Raw genomic sequence first — 15454 nt, 5'->3', positions numbered from 1 at the left:
AAAAACATCGATATATAATGTTTTAAGTAGGGATTTTAACTGACTATGGGGAATAGAAGTATACAGTGTTGAAAAATCATAGGTTTCAAAGCTATTATATTCTGATAATAGTCTTGAACTGATTGTCTCTAAAAGATCTTTCGATTTTTTTTCAGGATCCACATTGAATTGATACCACTACGGGAGTAACAAGTATTGTGTTAGGACTGCAGACCCTCTTCAACAACTGCAGAGTATAGACGTTAAAAGTTTTGAAAGAGGTTTGGTGGTAAATTTTGGAGATCCAGATATGTAACCTTGTTTGTATGAAATTTTGTGGAGTTTAGGAATCCAGTACATAGACGGTAAATCACAATCATCGTCCTTGGTAGAGGACCAAAAGAAGATAGCACAGATTTATGGTTTTCCACAATTTATTCTTTGGAGAATGTGGTGGCAGTATAGGTCTTATCACTGCTATTATTTTCTACATCTACCTCTGATGAATAAACATTGGATGTAAAACGTTTTGCAGACAAAAACAATGCTGTTTTGGGCTTTATCTGCTGGTACGACAACATATTTTTCATGTATAGTAGAGAATGCTTTTTCTACATTAGGGTCTCTGAAAACTGATGTAGTATTGGGACTCATTGGCCGACTTAAAACTTTCATTCGTTTCAAAATTAAAGATCTAGACCTCACGGCCTTTAACCACTCTGACAGAGTTGTAATCAATGTCTTCATGTTCTCGTTTTATCCATTTTCTTGCGTAGTCCGCGGCATCCATAAAAAGTTATAATTCCAATTTTTGGAGCGTGGTTCACGGTACTTGGGACCTTTAGAAAGGATATTACGCAGAGATTCGTTTTCGATGATGGGTAAATCTTCCGAAACGACGTGACCCGAAGGACCATATTTGAATGGAGAGTTTTTGCAAGAACAGTCAGGTGTTTTAGCCTTGAAGTCCTCAATCTCGAGGTTCTGCAATAGCCTTTTATAATTGAAATCACTTCAAAAAGGCGTCAAAAATGCGATGGTGTCAAAGTACTCTGGCGAGAACACAACCCTCTCCTTGTAAAATCTTACAGAAATAAACGAACTTAAATCAGTTCAAAAAACGCCCGAATCCCTTGTTAAAACAGTTTCAACTGTTTATACGTGATACAAATGTACAAGAAAAGGACCACTAGCAATTGACTGACATGCCAGCTCCAGACCAGTTTACACCCGGAAAGAGTTATACCCTCACCGTATGCAATATCAATCCCAATTCTTCCAATGCGGGTGGTGAATCACGGTACATCTTCAGTCCATACATAGGAGCTCATTTACTGATTTTACTTTGTATGTATTATTTTTGTCACATTATGTTCTTTGTTGTGTCTCTCTGTTTTCCATTCCTGGTCTTTGTCTCTTGATTACATTCTTTTGATTTCCGCTAGAATCTTGGTTGCCTTGCAACGGATTACTGTTTTTTCAAATTTAAAACTACTTAGAAATACGAGCAAATCGAACCAATTATGATATGTAAACACCATCTAATATTTAACAGGATGGTGAGAAGTGGACGTCACCATCTAAAAACGGATAGATGACAAAAGATGGTACAGAAAATAAACAGTAAACACAGAAATATGCCTTGCCTGTTACACATGTTCAGTGGGCTATGACTGTGGTCATATACATATAAAAAACATAAATGTAGAGCAACATAATCCTAATGCACCCTTATTATCATCGTCCTAGAAGGACTAACAGATAATGTAAATTCGGACAGAGAGACAGATGGACTGACGAACAAAACTGGCATACCCCGAACTTCAGTTTAGGGGTATAAAAAGTGTTTTCTACACCTTTAGGCCTCCTTCGAATGGGAAATGCCTTTAAATGCACTTTTAAACTCAAAACTATTTTCAATTGCAGGTGTCGCCCATGACTCATTGGGTAAAGTGAGGTAAATGTAAGTGATACAGGAAAGGTGAATGCATTATACAACCAAAATTGTTTTGAGTACAATATAAATAACATTTAAATGCAACAATGTCTTTATTGATAATCGGGTGTTCTTGGCACATAAAATTAAAAAAGATGTCGAACCCTATAGCATGCTAAGAATACCCCCCCACTCAACAATTTCAATCAAAGCTGGGAAAGGAACACAGTACAAATTATCATAAGAAAGCAATATACCATATATTTAAGTATTCCCTGCAATAGCAGCTGATCAGTAAGTTTCAAAAATTTACATTATGCAGATATAAAAGCTACAAAATAGATTGGTAAAATGGAGGTAGATTAACCACAAACTTGAAAAAAGGGAGACATGGTACAAGTCATCATGAGAAAGTAATATACCAAATAGTTAAGCATTTTCTCTTGTAAAAGCTGAGAAATCTGTTAGAAAAAAGTGTAACGAACGGACAGATTGACAGACAGATTGACAGACAGACAGACAAGATTATTGCAGTATATATAACAAAAACAAAATCATGAACCATGTTCCATATCTATTAGCTGGAATGTCACACCTTGGTCTACAGATACATACATGTATGTACCTCATTTGCCATTTAGATTCAGCTACTGGACTCAATATAAAATTTATACATGTTAACAAGATTAAAATTAAGCATTACTGCAATAATGTCTTGATTGCAAATCAAATGTACAATATGATAAATAATTATATATTGACGGAAGTCTTATCTGGTCTGCCGATACTTCATTGCTATTTAGCTTTAGCTTTAAGACTCAATATAAAATTCATACATGTTTACAAGTTCATAATTGACATTATTGCAACAATGTCTTTATTGCAAATCAAATGTATCCTTTATCGATACATGAAGTAAAATAAAACAACAAATAAATAAAAGTGAAAACTAAACAAATCAAACATTCAACAAGATCACAATGTCTCATCTGGTCTTTTAAAACATCTCATTTGCTATTTAGCTTTTTTTTTTAAATCTATGAAAATCATCAAATCTGATGTTAATGAAGAATAATTCTTATAAGGAGATCATATTCGTAGATAATGTTGAGCTAAGTTTAAAGTTTAAAGAAAACACTGTGAAAAATTATCATGATACTAGTTAGCTTAGAAAAGAGTCGTATAAAAATACAGCCATAGCGTCATTGCAAATAACGTATTCTCACTTAACAACATGATGATGAACACCAAGTGATGATATGTTTACACAGTGTCCATCACCCAAAAGTTCTCGCTTAGGATGCTGTCAAATTCTGAACGGAAATTCATAAAGTTTTCATATATTTTGGATAACTTTAGTATACATCCGCATTTGTGAGCAATTGGCCTCCTGTGTATACCCTGCATAACCGCAAATTCCACTTTAATACATCTACCGATTTTCTTCATTTATGGCTTAAATTTTTGGAAATATCTTCAATTTTGATAATCCGGCTGTCAGGCTAATTTTTGGTTCAAAAACATATTTATTTTTTACGTAATTTTAAGGAAAAACATGTTGAAAAAAAGTTTTTGCGTATCCGGAATGCACTGACAGTCGGATTCCGAAAATTTTATCCTTTCAGCGTCCATCCGTAACCCTGGTTTCAGAAGAAAAAAACAATAACAGCTTGCGAATCGATTGGATATTAGGGTGGTTAGGGCGTGGTTTTCACAAAAATTAAAGCGGGACCGGTTATCGTTCTTGCAACCGGATGTTACTGATCCGCCATAGCTTCTGCTAAGATTTTCGAACACTCGTGGAAAAAAGCCTTTTACCGACTCTTTTCTGGACGGACTTTTGACTGGTGGTGCAGACAACGATGGACCTAGGCCATGGAGGCCAATCACTTACGGTAAGTACCTAAATTATGTCTAATATAAGCATAATCGTACTGTTTCCGTAAGGTCAAGTTCTAGAATGACCTTTTATCATCTGCAAGTTTAAAAACTACTTTCACCTTCTTGGAAGGTCTGATTTTTGTTTGATTCTGTATGAGCTAATTTAAAAAGGTTACTCTCATTTAGCATTAGTTGGAATATGTTTCCAAAACATTTTTTTTCAACGATGAATGAGGTAAATTCTCCCAACGTTTGATTGCAATCCATTCGGAATCTTTTGGACTTTATTGACTTTTCTATATTATCGGAAGTATCTGCATTTTACCTTGATTTTTTCCTATTGGTTAGGAGAATTTGCACACATTGTATTTAATTTCCTTGATAATTCAATTTTAATTTATATGTAGTGCCGAATTTATATGAAACTCACATCTTTAAGCATAAACCTTCTTTGTATTTATTTAAACTGTTTTATTTATTCAAAATTATCATCTGTAGAAAAAAAATTCAACCTTAAATTGCTTCTTCAAATGATACACAACTTTTTTTTCTGGTTTTCATTTTATCTTAATATCAGCGTTAATATATATTAATTATGACTTTTATCAGAAAAGTTATCATGTAGCCCTGCTTGTACTTTACTTGATAAATAGAACTTATTTGATGAGATTTATATGTGTGGTTATTGCATATTTTACATATGACGTGCATCTTCTTTAAGTTTACTTTATATATTCATATTGTACAATTTTTAACAGCTAACTTACATATTCATTTTTAGAGGATTGTAAATGCTCTACTTATTTAATATTCATATACATGTACAATTGCTTGGAAAAGGTTTAAAATCCTACTAATATACATTATTTATCGTTAAATTTTAATTAATTATGGTTTAATATTTTTTCTGCCTTTTTAGGATCACATTGATTGACTCCTAATACCAATCTTTTGTTGTATGTATATACAACATACTTGTGCTATGTTTTTTTTCTTCTAATTATTGATTTATTTCGGAAGAAAGTATTAGTAAACAGGCTGCCTAAATATTTATTTTATTTTGTCATATAAAAAGTAAACTTTGATGTAAACTTAATTATGATTAAGTTTTATTTTCTGTTTGTTTTTCAACATTTTAGTTTCATTTTGTTGAGTTCTGGAGATGTTCCGAATTCATGGTAAGTTAGTTTTTATACTTTGATTTAGTTTAGTAGCTTTATTTATTTTGATAGTAAAACTTTTGAGTCTTTCAATTATGGTAACAAATAAGCATTTACATTTGAATCATATATTACTTACAAGAACAGTCGATTAGTTTTGTGTTTAGACTCTGCTTTAAAACTGCTTCACAGTACATATTCATTGAATTCCACTACTTGTTTATTTCAGATGGCCTGAGGAGCATAGTGGGCTATGCTATGAGACGAATATGGGCTGAGTCTGAGGTAGGACCATGTGGGGATGGAAGAGTTGGAAGCTCTCATCCCAGGGTATGTATGGTAGGTATGGCTGATGTTTGTCAGATCCAGACTAGGGTGAGTAAGTTAGTAAATATGATGGATGGGGAAGCTTACTTTCCCATCTATCAATTTTTGAGTCTCAACTGGATAGAGTAGGTCCTTCTTCAAGTGCACAGGTATGTATGCTGCTCTATCCAGACACCAGGTCCCGAGGAGAATTGAAGTACTTGCCAGAATGTAGACAGATAGGACTGACAGAAGCTGACCTATTGGACACTGGTGCCACAAGAAGACTTCCCTCAGGACAGATGTCACTAGGACTGATGATGGAGGTCAACAGGTATGTTGATAAGTATTGTGATGGTTCTAAAGTAGATTTTTTATTTTAATTTTTATGAAATAATTAATTCTTTATTCAAGGTAACGAAGATAACTGACACAGAGAAGAACACCTTGCATGTGAGAGTGAAGAGACAAGTGGACAGGATGAAGAAGATGAAGAAAGCCAAACAGATGAGTCAGATAGAAATGATGAAGAGAGAAGTGTTCGACATGCCTGGAAGTGGAGATGCCTTGGTTGACAGGTTGAATTCATATGGTGGAAACAGTAAGTAGGGTAGTTCCAGACAAACCTGAACCCGATAACGTGATTGGTAAGGGAGTTCAACACTTGATAGAAGAACCAGACGGATCCAGCAAATGGTATTATGGTATTGTTACAGGACTTAAGGTAAGACATGGTAAGTACATGTACAGTTTGGTGTATGATGGTGAGACAGAGACTTACAGATTCCCCTTGCTAGATGTCCTAGAGACTGGAGAGTTGAAGATTGTGCCCCTGGATCCTTCTTTTATTGTAGGTAGACGAGTTGACCACCATTTTCGTCAAGAGGCTGATGGTGAGGAGTTTTGATACACAGGAACTGTCACACGACATGATGCTGATACAGGTTTGTCAACTGTAGCATATGATTACAAGGATGGTGATGATGATGATGACGATGAGGAAGATGACATCAACATTTTTGAGGAGCCTATATTAGAGGACTATCAGAACGGAAATGTGAGGATTTTATTGTAGGAAAAATTTTTCAGCAAAATTAATTCGTTTTCTTTTTTCCTTTAGCACTAACTCTTTTTGCTTCATTTCAGGTTCTTAAACCATTTTGTTTTCTTGTAGATTTTTATCCAGGGGCTTTTAGTTTCAGGTACTAATTATTATTTCTTTATTTGTAGATTGGTTGCAGCAAAGCGTTTCGAACGCAGCGAAATTATTCATATTAAGTTATTTAACATAGCATTAATACAACCTTATAAAACAATCTTCTTGTTTTGAAATGAAGATAATTATTCTGGAAAAGGAAGTTTGGTGTTTTTAACTCCTCGCCACATCTGTTGTCATCAAGTGTTCCTGATGACGGTTAATCCAGAAAACCGCTTTGTGAGCAACCAACATCAAATAAAGTTTTACATTTTTTCAGATTGTTAGCAAACCAGATTATGATTTAATAGAAAGTAAATTAACTCTAAGTAAATTGATAAGGTAAATGATGTTAATAGGTGTAATGTCCTTATGTACATAATCTCTTTTGTAGATTTGACAGACATAGTAGATCCTGGTAAAGAAACCCTTCTGGCCTGAAATGGAAACTTCGAAAAGTTCATTAAACTTAATCAAATGATGATATTTTGTTTATTATCATTTAATGTACATAATAGTACACATAAGGAAACAGCTAGGGCTTCAAAGTTCCAAAGTGAAAGGATGCGCATTGGTTCAAGTCAATGTATTCATAAAAAGTTTCTCAATTTCTTGGGAAAACAGCATTTGTTTTTAAGCAATTTTAACATAGTAATGAGATTATTATTATGGTAATAGACCCTTTTTAAACAAGAAAACATTACAAGACTACATTAGGAATCTTCGAATTGACCAGATCTTGATATAATATTATTTTGTCACTTTTTTGCGGCAAAAATGTATGTTTATTTTGATTATCGTCTGGCTTCATTTAAGGTATAGGCCTAACAAATTTTCATCCACATTAAACATTTTATAGCAAAATAAGATGAAAGTATCTTCATGTGATAGCTTATATTCTAAGCTTTAAAATGGTACCACATAAGTATATGGTATGTTGATATTTTGATCAATATTAGCATAAATATGCGGTTGTTTTTTTAAAAAAATTTTGAGCATGAAACATGATTTTTCAAGTCAAGCAACTTAGTTGCCACACAAAACAATTGACAGAAAAAATTAGATATTTTTTTTGAATTCTTAGTAAGCAAAAATGTATTTTTTGTTGAAAAAACGCATTTAAAATAAAAGAGGGTCGGCCGCAGTGTTTTTGATTCCAATGATAAAAAAAATCAGAGGTTTTGACATAATATTTGTTTATTTGTTTCTGTTTAATGGATTACTCTTGAAAGAACAGCAAAGTATCAGATTTCTACTACCTTCCAATTTCCAAATATGAATATCCAAAAATGGCACTTTAATTCACGATGCTGTTTACAGTGCTTTTTTGCCAATTTTAAAAAAGTGTCATTTTCTTTGTATCTAAGATACAAGTTTCCTGATAAATGGCTTTATTTAAATGATTAAGACACAATGTATGAATTTCTTTACCTGTTTAACTTATTTGGGCCCCAAAAATGCCCAAAATGTGACTTTTTTTGCCTTCTCAAGAAAAATGACCAAAGATTTGAACTTTAAATTGTAATAACTTTTGAACCCCTTGACCGATTTTAAAAATTTTTGCACCATTAAGTTACATTTCGTGGGCTCTTTCAAACTAATATAAACTTTGTACACTTTCTATATACTTCATATTTTGACTGACCTCCCTACCATTAGCGGTGGCGGATCCAGAGGGGGACCAATGTTTGGCCCTGTTTAGTGGGCCCCTCTTATGAAACTTTCTGGATCCACCACTGATTAGTACTTATAAATAAAGTAATATAAGTACTAATGGGGAAAAATAAAATGCCAGGATGTGAAATAAAGAGAAAACCTACGACAAAAATGCATTTCATTTTGTAGGTGTTGTCGATATGTACCAGATTTACAAGGGGTTAATAGTGACAGGAAAAAGAAACGCCTAATAAAAATTGAATGTGGTTCACTATCCCCAAATTGGGGACATTTAGCCGAGTTTTACATCCCAAAGTTCCAATTCAATAATTACCCCACAAATCATGAAGTAAATATGACTGATTTTAATAAAATAAACTCCTAACTGTTTCGTACATATGAAGTTCTAATTTGGAATCATAACTTAACTTTTTTGTAGTTTTCGAACTATTCCGGTTTAAATTATTTATTCAATAAATCTTACAAGGCCTCCTCTCAAAATGGGATACATGATATGGTCACCCCCTTTCAATGTTTAGAAAACTAGAAGTTTTGTCTATGAGCCAAGCACGTGGAGCCAAGGCATGCCTCCGATCGTTTTAACCAAGTCGCTCAAGCAGAAAATGTAGGTCAAGGTGACCTAATTCATAATCAATCCTGTTGTACTACGTGTAACCGAGATCTATCTACCGATCAAGTATGGATGCCAGCATATATATTTCCAAATTTCCCGAAAATGATTTTTTTTAATGATTTTTTTTATTGAAAAGCTACGCCGAGTGTAGCATGATACCACAGAGAATATTGGGGGACCTATACGGACAGTAATTTGCTTGGACACATGAAGAGAATTGTGGATTGTCTACGCATCTTTGTCACATGTAGTACATACTGCATTCTTTAAAAAAAAATATTGAATGATTTTTTTTCCAAATCAGACAAAGAATCAAAAAGTAAACGTTTGGTCATACATGTAGCCAAACTGTGGCCATTACAACGATTTAAGACACGTTAAATCCGTTGCCATATTACTGAAAGCCGTGGTTTAAAGCTACATTTTAGAGAAGAAATCATTAAATTCCATTGAAAAATTAAAACTCGGTCCCGTTGACCCTTAATTACTCGGAAACCAGAGATTTTATTGAGGAACATAACGTTTTTTTTTTTTTATTTTATCAAAATCACACCAGAAATAAAAAAAGATATATATATATTTGGTCGTTGCCAGACTTTGCGTGTGATATTCTATCAACCATTTATTCCACAGTAACACTGTCACGTTTCGCCAGCTAGGTTTTAGGACGTTTTAATTTGCTACATTTATTTAATCTTTTGTCATTTATCAGTCATTTATAAGGGGCAATAATTATTATACTGTTAAGCTGTTATACGCTTTTTCACATTTTTCTACGAATTTTTACGCTATGTTACGGATGATTCAGGTTTTTGTGTTAGGTTTTAAAACGTTTTGTCACGTATAATGTACATTTTACTCCGTTTTGCTAGAATTCAGTACGTTTGAACTACGGTAAGGTGCGTTTCAAATACGTTTTAGTACGCTCTGATACGCTTTAAAGTTTTGTACGTAGATTCTGCGTACTATCACGTGTCACCACGTTTTAACTTACAAATATCACTTGAAACGGCATACATAACTCAATCCTATAGGTGAAATACTCATAAATCAGCAAACCAAAAGCTCAAGTAACTAATTTTCAAATTTGCAATATAACATAATTGTTCATAATTACATTCCTCAGATTTACATGGTTATTCTGTTATTTTTCCGGCCCCGTGCAGGTCCGGGTGTTAAAAGAATAGGCCTGCAGCAGCGCTAAGCTTGTCGTAAAAGGCGACTAAATAGTGCTCAGAACCTTAGCCGGGGGCTAAGGTGCTCCGCCCACAGAACAACTGGGATGTGTGACCCAGGTGGTGGAATGGGGTACCCCTGGCGTGTTAAATGCTGGGGTTGTCAGGCTATAATACGGAAAACCTGACCGCAAACCATAGTGGTGCACCGTGTTGGGAAAGATGCCACGTTGCTCGCACGTTAAAGAACCCTACTGTGGTATTCTCCCGGAGTAGGAACCATAGGGCTCCGCCACAGGAGGTTAAATTGCCCGACCCTACCCACCTCTCGCTATTTCCGGTGGCAATCAAAATTTGTCGACCCCGTTGTCCTTGTGTCCCATCCCTTTTTCATTTCGTCATCGTTTCGTGTTCATTTCGTCATCAATTTCATTTTCATCGTCTGAATATAGCTGAAATATTGCTGCTCGGACGTTAAACCCCAAAAAACAAACAAACAAGTTATTATTCCGAGACCTATATTGACCAATCAGTGAAGATGAAGCATAAAATCAATCTTTATATTCAATCTTTGTTTATGCAAACACGAACCGAAATTGGCACACTGTGCTCTTCTAGTTCACAATATTTTCTATGTATTGCAGATTTATGCAACCAATGCTGAAAATCCTGTCAAACGTGGATTTTTACTTAGTAACAATGTCGTCAATGGTAAATGCGAAGGAAAACGCAAGACAAGCGCAATAATACCTCTGTATAGTAAAGCCTAAAATATGTATCATCTAACATAACATAACAACAAAACCTATCAGAACGTATCAACCTCGTACTCAAATGCATTCACACCTTTGGACTACTGTTTTTTATTAGGCATTAATACGGTTTTAGTACGCATTGATACATTTGCGATACCTTTTTCTAAGTTTTAGTACTTTTAAATTGTCGTACCGTTTGTTTTGTGCAGACCAATACAAATCGGACTGGTCACGTATCAATCTACGTATAGCTACGTATATAACCGTTTTAAGTACGCGTTGATTCGATTTGATACATATATTACCGTTTCACTATGTTTATATGAAAACGTAGTTAAACGGGATAGCCAAAACGTGACAGTTTGAGCTTTAATCTAGTACAGGTCTTTAAATCACACACCTATCGTCGGTGACATTGATTTTTGAGGGTATTTTAGGGTATATGAAAGGTCCATACTTACCCAAATACATTATATCTCCACATCTATGCACGTTTTTATCAATAACTAAACGATTCTTCCAAATAAAACTCATTTAAAGCAATGTGTTATGTAATTTGTTGAAAATAAACGCATGCGACAGACTAATTTCATGAAATGTAGTTGTTCGGAGAACGACTGGGGGATAAAAAATGATCTGTATGGCTGCGAACTAGTCTACATTTTATAACATAAAGATATAAGTAGTATCATCTAGAGATGTGCTATCGTCATTATAATACAAACATGAATATTCTGCAATGGCATAATAACGCGTAAAAATATCGAAATATCATTTCCATACCTTTCTTCTTTCCACCGGTAGCCATTGCGCGATCAATTCGTTATATCAAATATTATGTTGTAATTTCAACTTAACTATGTCGTAATTTCGAATTAGTTATGTCGTTATTTCGACATATTATGTCGTAATTTCGACATAGTATGTCGTAATTTCGACTTAGCTATGTGGTTATTTCGACTCAGTATGTCGTAATTTCGACTTAGCTATGTGGTTATTTCGACATATTATGTCGTAATTTTGACATAGCTATGTTGTAATTTCGATATAGTATGTCGTACTTTCGACTTAACTATGTCGTAATTTCGACATATTTATTTTTTTTCAAATGACCCTAACCGGCTTCCGTACATATCGGCAGTCAACTTCCTGTTCTAAAAGTAAATTCAGATATTTCCGTTCATGACTGATTTCATTTGCATAAAAAAATTTAAAAATCGTTACAGAAATTCATAAACAAAACCTGATAAGATTGAATAAAAATTTGAAATAGAATCGTATGCATATATTTGTCGTAATTTTGACATAGCTATGTTTTATTTTCGACATAGGATGTCGTAATTTCGACGTAGTATGTCGTAATTTCAACATATTTTTTTTTCAAATGACCCTAAACAGCTTCCGTATTCTACCGAGGTAAAATTTATTTTATATTCATAGGACTTATGATGTGTAGAATGATACTTGCGATTTTTGAGTACATGTAAAACTTTTCGGGATATGGGATCTCTGTAACAATCATAAAGCGATAGCTCTAATGTTAGTGCTAATTTCTTTATTACAGATAAGAAACTATTGGAATAGATGTTTATGTATAATAAAAGGTATGTGAATCATTTAACCATATCAGAAGCGTTTAATGGTATCCATGTTTGTTTACGATCAAAATTCTAATTGCCGAAGCCGAATAAGGTGAACAACCAGTCAAAATCCAAGAAAAGACATACGCTAATTAGAGTAGTATAATGACTTTGACATTCTCGAAAACTCTAGTAAAACAGGTGAATCTACCGTCTAGCGCACACAGTTATTTATTTCATGTTCGACCCCGTGCTTGTGAAAAGTAGTATATCTCGAACAATTGTATACATAGTACATTAAATGTGCATTTAATCAAAATTAAGCACACTTCTATTTGTGTATTAAGATGATAATTGCGGTAATAAATAAATTTAAAAGATAACGAATGCATGCACGGCCAGAAAATTGCGACATAAAGTAAATTAAATTCATATTCTAAGATTTCAACTGTCCCGAACTCGATCTTTCATGAAAATATTGATTTCACACCTGATTAACGGAACGCTACTCCCGACAAGAGTACCAGTACCGAGGAGTGTCTCTGCAAGTCTCTGCAAGTACAGAGGATAATACGAACATGTTTATTTTTTATTGGTCTTTGATAATTTTATTTGATAACCCATAAGGGTTTCGTGCTGAAGCTTCCTCGTGTTCAAAATCTTTTTTGCTAAATTTTAACTGACCTATAAAAAATATTGTCCAGAAAATCTCCCTTAAACTCACATTGGGTCACCTATCATATACTGTTTATTGTGTCAAATTCTCCATGTTAATTGTTTTATTTCAAAATAAAGATAAAAGAAAGCTGCCCACGCTATCTCTTAATTTGGTCAATCTACACGCTGACCTTCTCCCTAACAGTTAGAATGGGGAAACGCTCTTGGACCCACGTGGGGTCTGGAAGTAAGCCAGAGCGTCAACAGAGCAGCCTAGCCGCTAGTAGGACACACTCTTACTGAGCTCATCGGTCGGATATCCAGAAGGTTGGGGTCCGCTACCTCAAACAACAAACAGACATTTAATAACAGAATCCCCGCAAGGAACGGTCGTGCGAGATCCGTAAGGATAGCCAAGACCGTAAAAACCCCAATCATCATCTCTTGGTCATAATTAAGTCTACCGGGCTTGTTAATTAACATAACCCAGCGCCAAAGAAAGAATGATACACAGAGTGTCACTATTTTAGTTGAACCCTCCAGTTCAAGTTCTTAAAAATAGTGAGCTAAAGTAGTTGTGTATTCACCAAGCGCGGGGATGTATGCCTAACTAAAATGAAAAGCTGACAGAAAACGAGAAGAACTTAAGTCTTCTTAATTTCTAAACACGATGATTGCACCCATACATAGATCAGTGGACCACTTTGCATCATATATATCATCTATATATCTATAGATCCTCTGTCAATTCATGAATGGCTGAAAATCTTCCTTTCGGAAGTGACATGTACATGCAGTTAGGATGTGACTGTTTTAACGCGCATGCCATGTGTTATAGGAAGTGTCCCATACAGTATTCTTGTTGGTCGAGACATCAGCATTACGGTGTATTATCAAAACTAAGTTAAATGTAATAACAGTAAAAATAGGCAAAGCCTAAAATCATTATTATTATTTCTAAAAAAATATATTTATCTGAAAATATAGAACAGATTGAGATTCTTACCAAACTCTGTAAACATGTATCATGCACAGAAACTTTGTGAGATTTTTTGATCCGTTGACCAACATGTTGGATTTATGGTCTTTCAGCTTTTCTATGTTTTCATATTTAAAGACCAACCCCTCTGAAACCTCAACTGAACAATGTTTTCAAACTTATAGGGACGTGGACCTCATTCATTTTTACAAATGATTCATTTTTGTTTGGCTCAAACGGCTTAGCGTGTAACAGGAATGATCGATATCTTTTTTGTTCCAAAGGATGAGCGATTCTACGGGGCGCCGAATGGGAATCTTGTGGTTTTGTACTCAAGATTCAATTTTGTACAGACAAAAGTGAATTTTGTTCAACAAAAAATGTGTTAAGATTAACAAAATTTATAACATACTACAAATTTTGTCATACAAAGTAATCTTTTAAGTGGACAAAATTCATTTTTGTATCACAGACTTTACTTTGTTACCGAATTTGAATACTGGGTTACAATAGTCAATTTTGTATGCAAATTAATTTAGTTTGGATTCTGTAAACTAATTTGCATACAAAATTGAGAAATACGAAATTCGACTTTGTGTTTACAAAATTTAATTCTGTCATAACAAAATCACTTTTGTATGCAATTTAACACAAAATTCACTTTTGTGTCACAAAATTTAATTTTGTCTCACAAAAGTCAATTTTGTATGCAAATTAGTTTACAGAATCCTTTGGATATGTAAATGACTTCTCTCAGCATGATTTTGTAAGAAGGTTTCTCATTGGATATAGTAACCGCGGGTTTCGCAGAAGCTGGTTTCCGATTACTTTGAGCAAGGACATGTCATATGGGTGATGGGCTATTCTGCAAAAGTAAGTAATACCTAATAAAGTATTACTTATTTTTGTAGAATAGCGCACCAACCATATGATATTTCCTGGCTCGAAGTAATCGGAAACCTGCGAGACCCGCGGTTACTGTATCCTATGAGAGACATTCTTTAAAAATCTCTAGGAGAGAGCATTCATTTGCAAATCGAAGGGATTCCGTCAAAATTGATTTTGATTGCAAAAAGATCAAGTTCCATTCGGCGCCCCGTAGATTCGGGCTCTTTAGAGTATCTCGTTGTGGTGTTTATGGATGACATAACCGAGACTTGATCCTTCACCGTCTACTGACTTTTTTAACCTCCATAAGAATGGAACATAATTAAATCCCTATAAAAATCACTCACTCGTTACCTAAACATAATGACCACGCGGTTTAACATGTGAGCTTTTGTCCACTTTGATACTTGTGGTAGTAATGACAATTGGCACGGAAGAGGTAAGAGCTTTTTTTTTAATTTTGCAATATTAATTTTACTTCGATTACAGTATGTGAGTATCGATTAGATTTAAAAACACGATGATTTTTCAACTCTATGGGGAAACAAATGAGTTAATCTTTAGTGGGATCATATCTATAGGCGAACATCGCCAAAAGTACAACGTGTAAGTGCTGTATAATTATCATATAATCGAGCGTGATATGATTATCATATTTATCAATTTACATATG

The 15454-nt window shown here is 34.3% G+C and overlaps 1 pseudogene; it reads left to right on the top strand.

Annotated features, from left to right (window-relative positions):
* Positions 1-2266: 2266 nt before the first annotated feature.
* On the top strand, positions 2267-10692 carry LOC148607545 (uncharacterized; annotated as a pseudogene).
* The last annotated feature ends 4762 nt before the right edge of the window (positions 10693-15454 follow it).

This window comes from Perna viridis, chromosome 9 (assembly GCF_037379345.1).
Source record: "Perna viridis isolate PV_CMFRI_1.1 ecotype Kerala chromosome 9, ASM3737934v1, whole genome shotgun sequence".
NCBI classification, from domain to species: Eukaryota; Metazoa; Mollusca; class Bivalvia; order Mytilida; family Mytilidae; genus Perna; species Perna viridis.
The sequence above is the reverse complement of the archived record's forward strand: the minus strand, read 5'-3'. Positions and strand labels throughout refer to the sequence as shown.